Source organism: Malaclemys terrapin, chromosome 1 (assembly GCF_027887155.1).
Source record: "Malaclemys terrapin pileata isolate rMalTer1 chromosome 1, rMalTer1.hap1, whole genome shotgun sequence".
Classification (NCBI taxonomy): Eukaryota; Metazoa; Chordata; order Testudines; family Emydidae; genus Malaclemys; species Malaclemys terrapin.
This window is the reverse complement of record NC_071505.1, coordinates 288072697-288084806: the sequence shown is the minus strand read 5'-3', so window position 1 is coordinate 288084806 and position 12110 is coordinate 288072697.

The following is a 12110-nucleotide window of genomic DNA, read 5'->3' as shown; positions in this document are numbered from 1 at the left end:
GTTTCTTCTGTTTTGCTTCTAGAATAAACAAATCTTTAAATAACTACTATCTCCTTATAGCTCCTTATTATCTCCCCACCATGTTGTTCACCCTACTCCAATTAGAATTCAGCCCTCTGGCTAGGCTATTTTAGACAGTTCAACATGTGCCAGCAAAAGCACAAAATAAAGGAATCTTCACCCCCAACAGTCTCAGCACTCAGCCCTCTCCACATACATAGGCCCAATTGCAACATCCTGCCTCAACACCCATCAACAGGTACCCAGGCTCTTATCAACACTAAAATGTGGTCCAAGCCCACCTTCTTACAAAGGCTCTGGCCAGCCAGCCCTTAGCCTTCAACCAGGCTTCTTGTTCCTAGGTATGAGCAGTTGGTCTGATCTTCTCCCTAGTCAGTCCTTAAGAGATGGAAAGCCCAGCAGTTAAGTCAAAACCCAGCACAGGCGTAGTAGCATGGTGGGCTAACAGAACAAGGGTGACTAGCCCAATGCCTCTTGGCCCTTAAAGAGCCAGGACACTTCATTATTCACCTCCATCCCCCGCCCCCACAACATGGCCCCAGGGCAAGTTTTATGATCTGAGAAATTCCCCTCCTGTACTTCTTGTATCCAGCTCATTTATGTCTTCTGCCTCAGGTCTGTGATCATAGATGCTCTAACGCCCCCTCAAGTTACTAACCATTGAGACTCCTTCAGAGTCTCTTGACACTCTTCCTCCAATTGTGGGGCACCATCAGGGTTTCCACTACTTCCCACTTGGGCACTGTTAGAGTTCCCATTGCACTGGCCCAGCTTTGGGACACTGGTTTCCATCACACATTACTGACTGGAGCATAGCCAACTCCTGCTAGAGGAGCTGTCACCATTGCTTCTTGTATTCCATTTCTATCTTTGTATGATCACAGTTCCTGTTCAAGCTCCACAGCCTGTGGTATGATTCTCTGTCACTCCCTCCAGCTCTCTCAACACTCACCAATTGGCACCTGGTCTCTGGTCAACTGAACAATCCAGTTCAAGCCCACCCTCCTACCCTTTGGCTAGCCACAATTGTCATTGAGCCCCTGACTCTCAGCCAGGCTTCTTACCCCAAGATGGGAGTAGTCTGTCAGCTCTCCTCCCTAATCAGCCCTCAACTGCTAGAGTTTCTTTTTCTTAAATTCAGTGCCAAGCACAGAGGCAAAAGGGCAGGGCAACCTCAGCAGGGCTGACTGGCCCCAAGCTTTCTGGCCCTTAAAATAGATGGCCACCCAGTTACACCCACTCTATGGCCTCCTGAATGTTTGTCACCCCCATTTGTAGAGTCACTGGAAATCTTAGGACCAGATTTTCTACTGCACACAGTATCTGTAAAAGCTCCCAGAACCTAGAGCTGGTTCTACACCAGCCTCAGTCCAGGCATTGTTCAGAGCACCCTTAGGGCTGTTCTAGTCTATTCCATATTACTATCATACAAGAAACCATCTACTAGCTGTAGACCACTAGAGCACAGCACATTCCAGCCACACCTCCTCCCTTTGTAAATCAAGGTTTGCAAGGGGGGAGATGGTGTAGGAGCCAGAAATGCCAGATCTATACCAGTCTGGGATTCCCTCAAACTGGAGGAGTCCTCATAGGGGAAGCCATAATCTTTCCAGACCTCTTGTTTACCACTGTAGTTCAAGAGAGTCAGTGCTGACAGGGAAAATCTGGCCCTTAAATTGTAAGCTTTTTACATTTATTCAAGTCTATGTCCTCCCATGTATGTTACAGAAGTGATATGTACACTTTCGGGCACAGCAAAATAAATACGAAATAAAAATAATTAATGTATTCAACTATTTTTAAAAAATATTGCAACCCTCCACCCCAAGATTGTGTATTGGTGTACAGTATTGTCTGCCACTGAGCAAATTTGTTGTGATTGGTCAGATACTTTTCCAAGTGGATGACTGCTATAATAAGTATGCAACACTCACCCCTGTACATTTAAATTTGGGTTTTATGAATTCTTAGCATGCAGCTTTGAAACTTGCCTTGCAGAAACATTTGTATCAGTAATACTCAATTGCATCCCTATTCATTAAAATTAATACAAGAGGACACATCTGAATTTAGTTATTTGGTAAATTCCAGCCATTATTCAGTAGTATTCACTCTGCTCAGGCTAGTGCAAAGCCCAAACCTAAATCCATATGGAAACTGAAATGCTAAAATAACATACTATTGTAGTAGAAAAATTATTCACTGTGAATGTTTTAAGATATTCCTATGCTAAAGAAAAGTATTTTTTATTTTGTTCAAGCTCTTGAAATTAAGCTGAACGCTTTAGACCCGGAGAAGTTAAAAAACTGGAAAATGTTTCATGAGCATGTGTTTATTTAATTTAAAGGCTGCTTTCTCCCCACAGCCAGTTACTTTCCAGGGGACAAGTAACTATGAATCATTTAGAAGGCTACTCTACAGAAATGTGACTTTGCAGGTACTAGAGTGTAAAAGCTCTATGGGTTACCCTGGTTCAGCATCATGGAGTCTCAGCCTGGTTCAAGAACAACAGAAATATTTATACAGTGCTATTCATATGGGATGTCCTACAGTCCTTTGTAATAGAAAATAACATAATAGGAGGCTAAACAAAAGCCAGTCTCAATATACTGGACTTCATTCAATCCATAGCAAGAGAAAGACTCTGATTTCTTGATGATGGAAGACTCCAATTGTACAAGTGTGGAGATGCATAATGGGGAAGAAACATCCCTTGCCCCAACTGACTTTAAAATGAGATGGTGGAACATGTAACAATCCCACATACTGTTGGGGCTGAGATGGATAGTAGGGATTTATCAAGTCAGAGATACAGGAAGGGTTGCAACCAATACAAGTAAAATGATAAAAATCATTTTATCATGAAGTGCTACAGGCAACCACTGTAGAAACTCCAGCTCACGTACAATATACTGAACTTCCTTAGCCCTAGTAATAAGCTGTGTTATAGCATTTTGTATGTGGGAAACCCTACGAATTGAACTTTATACAAGTCTAAAAAAAGAGTTGCAATAATTAATTAATCAATCAGAGCTTCAGTCCTGCAAACTTATGCACATGACTGTTTTCATACATGCAAGCAGTCCTATTGAATGGAAAATTGGAGACCATGGCATTTATTTACCTGTTGGTGAAATAAAGATATAATATTCCTGGATTGCTGTTGACCAAATTCTTGATTAATACACAGATATTTTTACAGTGCTAGCTAGCCAAGCCTATCAGCCAGAACTAGGAGGATCACTCCAGCAAACTCCAAAACACAGTGCACAAATACCATTAGGCCAGATTGTGAATCCTTATTCATATTGGTGAGGAAGCAGATCTACTGATTTCAACTCTACTAATCAAACATGTGAATAAGGGGCTCACAATCTGGTACTTGTATGGTGCACACTCACCATTAGACCATTCCCTCACTTGAGAGTGTGATATTACAAGCATATGCATCTCTAGCACCACTTGCAGGTCATCTGCCTTTGTACATAATTCAGCCCTTGGACTGAGAAACATCAAAGCTGTTTTGGGGCAACAAAAGTTCAAACTAGAGATCATGATCTCTCAATAAATCCACCCTTCTATGAGCCCTGTCTTCATTCTCCTTCTTCAGCTACTCTGAAGTCTTCTCCCCCAGCTCTAGTATTGAGGACTAGCCCCTCAGAATAAGTCTTTTGGAGATCTCTGCTCTCTTGTAGACACAGGAATCCCTCTACTGCCTGAATTCCCTCAGCCTATTTATAAGGTCCAGCTGTCTGTTGAGTTATCATCTGATCCTTCTTTAGTCCTGCCCTCTCTGGCTGACAAGTAACTAATTACAACTCAGGTGGAGTGAGTGTGTCTGCCTGGCTTTTAACCCTTTCAAGTCCACGATGGGGGTCCACCTCAACACAGTCCTATAAAGACTGTAAGTGCTTGCCAAACCCAGAGGAAGCATGCAAAAATGAAGAAGGTTGATGATGAGGGAAGGGACTTGGGAGACAAAATATGCCCACCTTATAGCACACTAAGCTCCATTTGTTCCTATCTATCTATTTTCAACCCACGAAGGTCCTTTGGCTCTTATTCCCTCTCTGACAATATGTGGTTGCTGAGTATTAATTATTATTGGTGTATTGCATATGATCATATTTTGGTGTAAAGTCAGGGATCAGTCAGGAGCAATATCATAAATCATGGATATCAGAGCAAAATTATGCAGTCCAAGTTGTGTATTATAATAACTAAATCTTGTCTTCAAACCTTTCTGTACATCTAATTTTAAATGTTTGAGGCGCTTTTATATTTTCCTGTCTCCTTCCTTCTCAAATAGTCTTCTGCTTAGGGTCAGGTTTCTCTCTTGTTTTGGTATCATTTAGTTAATAGCCTCCTGCCACTTTACCTTTACCTCATTTTTCTTTACCCTCCTCATGGTCTTATTCTTGAGAACTGAAAGACTGAGGCTGGGAATTTTTCAAGAGTCCTAAGGGACTCCTATTGAGGTTGGATGCCTAATTGCCTTAGGCTTCTTTGAAAATACCCGCCTGACAGTTAGAGGTCCAGATCCTGAGTGAGTTAATTGGCCTCACTCTATTGAAGTCAATGAAGCACCACAAATGTATATTAGCTGACGATCAGGTCCATCATTTTTTTCTCAATACCAGCGTTGCAAACCCAGCCTGAAATCAGAGAGGTACACTGGTACAACCCTATTAAAGTCAGCAGAAGTTGTACCCATATAAGTAATGGGCAAATTGGGCTTAATTAACTTGAAATATTTGTAAATCAGTAACTGAATTCCATGGGACAGATCCTCAGTGGGAGTCAATCATGTAGATCAATTTTGATGGCAGCTATGCTGATTTATACCAGATGAGGACCTGACTTTTTTTTTTTTAAATATGGGATACAAACTTACAGTGTAGGTTACTTGTTAGTGGTCTGGGGTTGGAGTGGAGCTCTTCTTTCTCAATTCTCATGGTATGGTCTCTTAGAGATCACAGCCATCTGTCATAAATTAAACCAGCCTCTAGATTGTTCAAATATATGCTAGGGCAGCGGCAGTTGCTGATAAGAATCCAGGAGCTATAAATTCCTCCCTGATAACTATGACCCCCCCCCCCATACCCACCCTCTTGTTGTGCTGAGTAGATCACAGAAGGGACCTGCCATGGGTAGGGAGAGCTACCAGACATGGGCAAACCTGGTCAAGATAGATGAGAAACAGGTTCTTATTTTTAGCTATGTAAGAAAAACCTAATAATCAATAAATTATTTTCCTGCACAGAAAGCAGGACAGGTCAGTAATTGGTTAAAGACTGACTGGAGCCCGTTGCTAAAAAGGGGCATCCCAGACAGTGTGTTTATATGCTGTATTGTGAAAAATGTCCAACACCATGATGCCATGATGCAACCTAGATGGATCTTAGCTCCATTAAGAGCTTTATCCATTCATAAGCATAATATTAAAACTTTTGGATGATTTCTGATTGACCAATGAATGAAATACTTATTGAATTTTGGCATGAAGTCTTTGAAACTCAGCAAAAAAAAATATAATCAGGGATATGTAAGGAACAGCTCACTTTCTAATCATTGTTGAGTCTGTTGAACCTTTCAATATCTTGTTCTAGTTCTTTCAGTGGTAGGGTAGCAGTGTAGTAAATTATATCTCTGCCAACTTCCTGTGATCTATTCCCATCCCAACATTGCTGTTGCTGATTCATTACAGTTCTGTGAGGCTCCTATGCAGGGCTGCTCCAGTAAGACCCAATGAACTATCTCAATAACTGTGTTCATTGTATTTTAACTTTTAGTGAGACAATCCATAAGGATACATAACACACCAGTCAGGGAGGCAAGATTGGAGATGGGACAAAACTACAAGAAAGAGTCCAGGTGGTTGGACATACTATTTTAAAATAAAACTCTACTTGAAGAGCTGCAGAAATACTGTAAAAGTTAATCTCTGTTGGTGCTAGTGATGGGAATTCTCTCTCTCTCTCTGATAATATACAGTAGTGGTTGGGAAGTCAGCCTGAACTGCTGCACTATATCTTAACTTGATCCACAGAATTTATGTCTACAGATAGGTTAGATTCAAATGCATAGAGACATGGATCAGGGAGCTTTTCTGGTTCTGTTGAAAAATGGCCAGAAATCTTATGAGAACATCTGTTACCATCAGATTTACTCCCGCCTGCTCCAAGTAGCACAAAACTGCTACCTATGGCAATGGAGTGACTGGGTATTTCCCCTTATCATGCCGCATTCTTGCTCATTTTCCCCTCTGGGAAGTGACAATTTTACCTCTGCCTATGTCAGGTCTTACAGATTCTACTGCAAGATCCACCAGGCATTAATCAAAAGGCCACAATGGGGTTGTTGGGCATGTATATATCCATTTAGATTGTTCTATGGCCCACATCCCAGTACTAGGTGAGCCAGGAGATGAAGTTCCAGCTACACATAGTAGACCTTTTCTCAGTACCTCTTCACTATCCATCTTTGCTCACTGCACTGTTGTGTGCTATTAAATAAGAATATTTCTATTTATTTGGCAAGGCTGGAAACAATAAATATGAATTGATCAAGTATGCAGCCAAGTGTAGAAGCATACTTTTTTGGCCTTGGAAGAAGTTGTCTGCAGTGAGAGAATATTGCTGTTACTAAGGAAATGTTGTTTGTAGCCAAAGAAATACTAGTATTTAGAAACTAGGTTTCATTACACAAAGAATCCTGTACTTTTTTTCTAGGAGAAGCCTGTACTTTATGCTTTTGCTCTCTATCTATGTTAGGGTTTTGTACAAGCTTTCTTTCAGCATATCTTCAATATATGGTTGAAGACATAGATCTGTGTATAACAGAGTTTATATTCCCCCCCTCCCCAAGTCTGGCTCCCTCTGTCTAACAGGGAACATAACTGTCATCTACTACTCACATGGTTTTAGTGGGTTACATATCTAAGCTGAAGTCTCTAAATCAGATCATGGCATTCTGCTTCAGTGGATGTAGTGTGGATGATTCAATATTGCCCAAGATGCACTGACTATAAGGAACTATCACTGACTCCTACAGCCTCTCACAAAATCAAAGGGGTAGATCCGCAGTGCGGTTTAGGCACCTATGTTGAAAATGTAGCTCCTCAAAACTCAGCTCAGCTATTACCTAACCCTGTAGGTGCCTAAATTCCCTAAGTGCCTAAATTTCCACCAAGTTCCCTGGGTATCTAAAAATCTGCCAGTGAGCATGCAGACAGCCACCCAATTCCTGACGCCCAGCACCTATGCCATACCTAAGCCCCAGGAGTATCCTCAAACCAGACATTCCCCACCTGTCTCAACTTAAAATCCTGATTGGTAGGTGTTTTCAAAGGCTGCCTAACAAATCAGACCCAAACAAAACACCACTGTCAGAGAGGTGGTACCCTTCCCCTTATGATCTTTAGCCCTAGCATGTGAGACACCTGATTTGGAGCAGGGATTTGAACCACATTCTCCCTCTTTTGATGGCCCAATAATGAGTTGTTTCTACAAAGTGGAAAAGTTTATACTGGAGAGAGAGAAAGAAAAACACTGTCAAATATCCCAGGGGTTAGGTCTTTCTCCTCAGAGGTGAGGGGGTCAAGTCCCTGCTTACAATCAGGCACACAGAGGATTTGAGCCTGGGGCTCCCATATCCTGGATGATTGTCCTAACCATTGGGCTAAAACTTATGGGATGGTAGTTGTTAGCACACTCACCTAGGATGTTCAGAGACTCAAGTTCCTGTCCAATGACTCCTGAGCAATATAGCTAGGCTGATCCAAATGTTAAGTATAGATCAGTCATTAGGCACCTAACCCTCCTCATTGCCTTGCAGAGCATGGCGGCATACGGCCCTGGTTTTTGCTGGCTTTCACGCAGCACGCGGTCTTTCTCTGTTTCTGAAATCCTCAGCAGAGAGATGTCGTTCATGGTGACCTGCTTTGAATTAGGGGAATGTTAGTATTGGAACTGCTTGCCTGCTCCTTTACATAACTGTAACCGGCAGTTTACAGCCACGCGGTGGAGACGGGAGAGGGGCAGCATACAGGGATCTTTCCCGGGGACAGCCGCGAGGTGGTGCGACAGGGGCAGAGTTCATGCTTGCTGGATTGCCGGCAGCAGGAACTGGCCAACGCTAGGAGCATTGCTTCGAACATGAAAGGAGGGCACTTCTATAATTTAAGTTTTAAGTAGCCAAAAGTCTACGGCTTACCATGTCAGCCTGCTACCCGAATTCCGCTGTCCTGCCCCGCTTGTCTGATCTCCACTGCAAGACCCCAGGCACTGAATGCGAAGGCCGAAAATTCGACCTTGTCCTGAGTGCGCATGTGATAGGTGCTGTGCATGGTCTTGTTCACAGAGAAAGACTATGTTCATTGTTCACAAAAATTTCTTATTGTAAGGAATTCACTCCCTTTTCCCCATCCCACAGCTGCGACTGCCTCCCGACCTACCCCGGCATCCCCCTCCCAGAGGCTGGCGCAGATTAGGCAGAGAAAGAAAAGGACACGGGACGACATGTTCTTAGAACTTATGGGCTGCTCCCGAGCCGAGGCGGCCCAGCAGACCCAGTGGAGGGAGAACATGTCGCAATACCAGCGATCACACAGTGAACGGGAGGAGAGGTGGCTGCAGGAAGACCAGCAGGTGACTCAAACGCTGCTTGGACTAATGAGGGAGCAAACGGACACACTCCGGCGCCTTGTGGATGTTCTGCAGGACTGGAGGCAGGAGGACAGAGCCCCGCTGCAGTGTATCTCAAACTGCCCTCCCCCACCACAAAGTCCCATACCCCCCTCACCCAAAGTCCCAAGAAGGAGGGGCAGCAGGGGCCGTGAAAACTGTCACTCCACCACTGCAGACTGCTCAAGTACCAGACGGCTCTCATTCCCAAAGTTTTGATAAGTCCTTTCCTTCACTCCAAAAGCACCTCACCCAAGCCCCCGTCCCAGTGTCATCCCCTAACTGTGTAGTTGCTAATAAAAAATACGTTTCTGTTAATTACTGTTTCCGTCATGTTCTTTTAGAGCAGAGTGTGTTTGAAGGGGGGGTAAGGGGTTGGTAATTGGAGAGGACAGTCACCTCTACCAGGGTACAGATACGGGGGCAGGTTCAGCAGAAGGTCCCACACACATTGCAGTCACTAGGCACCCTGGTTAGTCTGGGAGGTGGTTTTCATGTTCTGTGGGGCGGGGGCTATGTGACTTTGTGGCGGGGGAGGGCAGTTAGAGATCTTATGCAGCTGTCCTTAGCCTGGATCACAGAGCCACGCAGCAGGGGATCTGTAACCATCCTCCCCCGCCATAAAGTCACATAGCCCCCCCACACAGAGTCCCGAAAAGTAATAAAGAAAACGATGTTCATTAACAAAGTTCCATTTATTTTATTTTTAAAAGTGTGTTGGAAGGGGGTGAATGGGGTATGTAACTGGAGAGGATAGTCAACATTAACTGGGTAAAGAAATGGGGGCAGGTTCAGCTTCTCTTTAAACAAACTTAATAGTCACAGGTTACCCTGCTCACTGAGGAACCTAGCTTTCAAAGCCTCCCGGATGCACAGCGCGTCCCGCTGGGCTCTTCTAATTGCATGGCTGTCTGCTGGGCGTAATCAGCAGCCAGGCTATTTGCCTCAACCTCCCACCCCGGCATAAAGGTCTCCCCCTTGCTCTCACAGAGATTGTGGAGCACACAGCAAGCTGCAATAACAATGGTGATATTGGTTTTGCTGAGATCAGAGCGAGTCAGTAAGCTTCTCCATCTCGCCTTGAGACGTCCAAAAGCACACTCCACCACCATTCTGCACTTGCTCAGCTGGTAGTTGAAGAGTTCTTTTTCAGTGTCCAGGGCACCTGTATAGGGCTTCATGATCCAGGGCATTAGCAGGTAGGCTGGGTCCCCGAGGATCACTATAGGCATCTCCACATCCCCAACAGTTATTGTGTGGTCTGGGAAGTAAATACCTTCCTGCAGCCGTCTAAACAGACCAGAGTTCCTGAAAACATGAGCGTCATGAACCTTGCCCGGCCATCCGACTTTGATGTTTGTAAAATGTCTCCTATGGTCCACCAGTGCTTGCAGCACCATTGAAAAGTAGCCCTTTCGGTTAATGTACTGACTGGCCTGGTGGTCCGGTCCCAGGATAGGGATGTGAGTTCCATCTATAGCCCCACCGCAGTTTGGGAATCCCATTGTGGCGAAGCCATCTATGATGACCTGCACGTTTCCAAGGGTTACTACCTTTAACAGCAGTAGCTCAACGATTGCGTTGGCTACTTGCATCACAGCAACCCCCACGGTAGATTTGCCCATGCCAAAGTGGTTCGTGACTGACCGGTAGCTGTCTGGTGTTGCAAGCTTCCAGAGGGCTATGGCCACTCGCTTCTGGACAGTCAGGGCTGCTCGCATCTGGGTTTTCCTTGCGCTTCAGGGCAGGGGACAGCAACTTACAAAGTTCCAGGAAAGTTCCCTTCCGCATCCGAAAGTTTTGCAGCCACTGTGATTCATCCCAGACCTGCAGCACTATGCGGTCCCACCAGTCCGTGCTTGTTTCCCGGGCCCAGAATCACCGTTCCACAGCATCAACATGACTCATTGCCACCATGACGTTCATGGCGTGGGGTTCCGTGCTTTGTGAGAGGTCTGTGCCACTCTCAGACTTAATGTCCTCACCGCGTTGCTGTAGCCTCCTCGCCCGATTTCTCAGCATCTGCCTCTGGAAAAGGTGGATGATAAGGTGCGAGGTATTGACAACGGCCATAACTGCAGCGATGGTCGCAGCGGGCTCCATGCTCGCAGTGCTGTGGCGTCCACGCTGTCACTCACCAGAAAAGTGCGCGAACTGATTTCCCGCCAGCGCTTTCAGGGAGGGAGGGCGGGAGTGACGGTTGGATGACGACAGTTACCCAAAACCACCCTTGACACATTTTTTTCCCCAGCAGGCATTGGGGGTTCGACCCAGAATTCCAATGGGCAGCGGGGACTGCGGGAACTATGGGATAGCTGCCCACAGTGCACCGCTTCCAATGTCGATGCTTGCTCCTTTAGTGTGGACTCACAAAGTCGAATTACTGTCCTTAGTGTGGATACACACGTTCGACTTTGTAATATCGGTTCCAGAAATTCGATTTAAGTAAAATTGAACTACTCTCGTAGTGTAGACATACCCTTAGGTATCTTAAATGCCAGATATAGGAATCAAGTCACAATCCTGCCAGCATGGACTCCTGTAACCTTGAAGGATTCCAATTCTGGCATAGCCCAATGGAGACCTGGACTTTAAAATAATAGTCTGGCTGCAAGCTCTACATCGTAGCATTCAATATACAAAATTAAGCTGGTTATCTTGTCAAACAGCTCAAATGGTACATTTCTATCTGTGATTGGATGATTGCAACACTTAGAATTAAGTATCTAGTTTGAGTTTTTCAACATTTGTTTCCCATGAATATTCTCTAATAGTCACTTAAAATTTGAAGTTTCCATGAACAGTCCCACAATTATTAGACTATTCCTGGGATGCATGTGAGAATTGGCATGTGAAACAGGTGAAACAAAATCAGTTTTTTTCTATTCTATTGAGTATTCCCAAAGAATTTTTTGATAAATATTTCCCCAACTCTAGTACACATTCCATTTTATATGACACAGAGGAAGATGATGAGCAAGAGAACAGAGCATGCTATTGCAGACCTTTGTTAAAAGCACAGGGAATGTAAACAATTTATCAGAGCCTGATTAGGGCCAGCAGGATTCTAAGGCTCATTTCTAATAGCAAAACTTGCAAAAAGACCACAAGGCAGAGAAAAGGGTCTTAAAGTCTCTTTATACTGTGACAGATTCACTGTGTATATTTAAGTAACGTATGTGTTCACAGGGAACATAATTTAGGAAAAAGAGATAGTGCTTCTTACAGATACTTCCAGTATTTCATTGCACATTCTGGCTTAAAGATATCTGCAAACTAAATGTGTTAATGAGCTTCCTTATGTTGCTATAAATATATAAATCAAAGCAGATTTATAAGAGCGTTGTTCTTGCTTTATGATGAAATATTTTTCAGCTAAAGCCAATTATATTTGCAGTGGCTTAT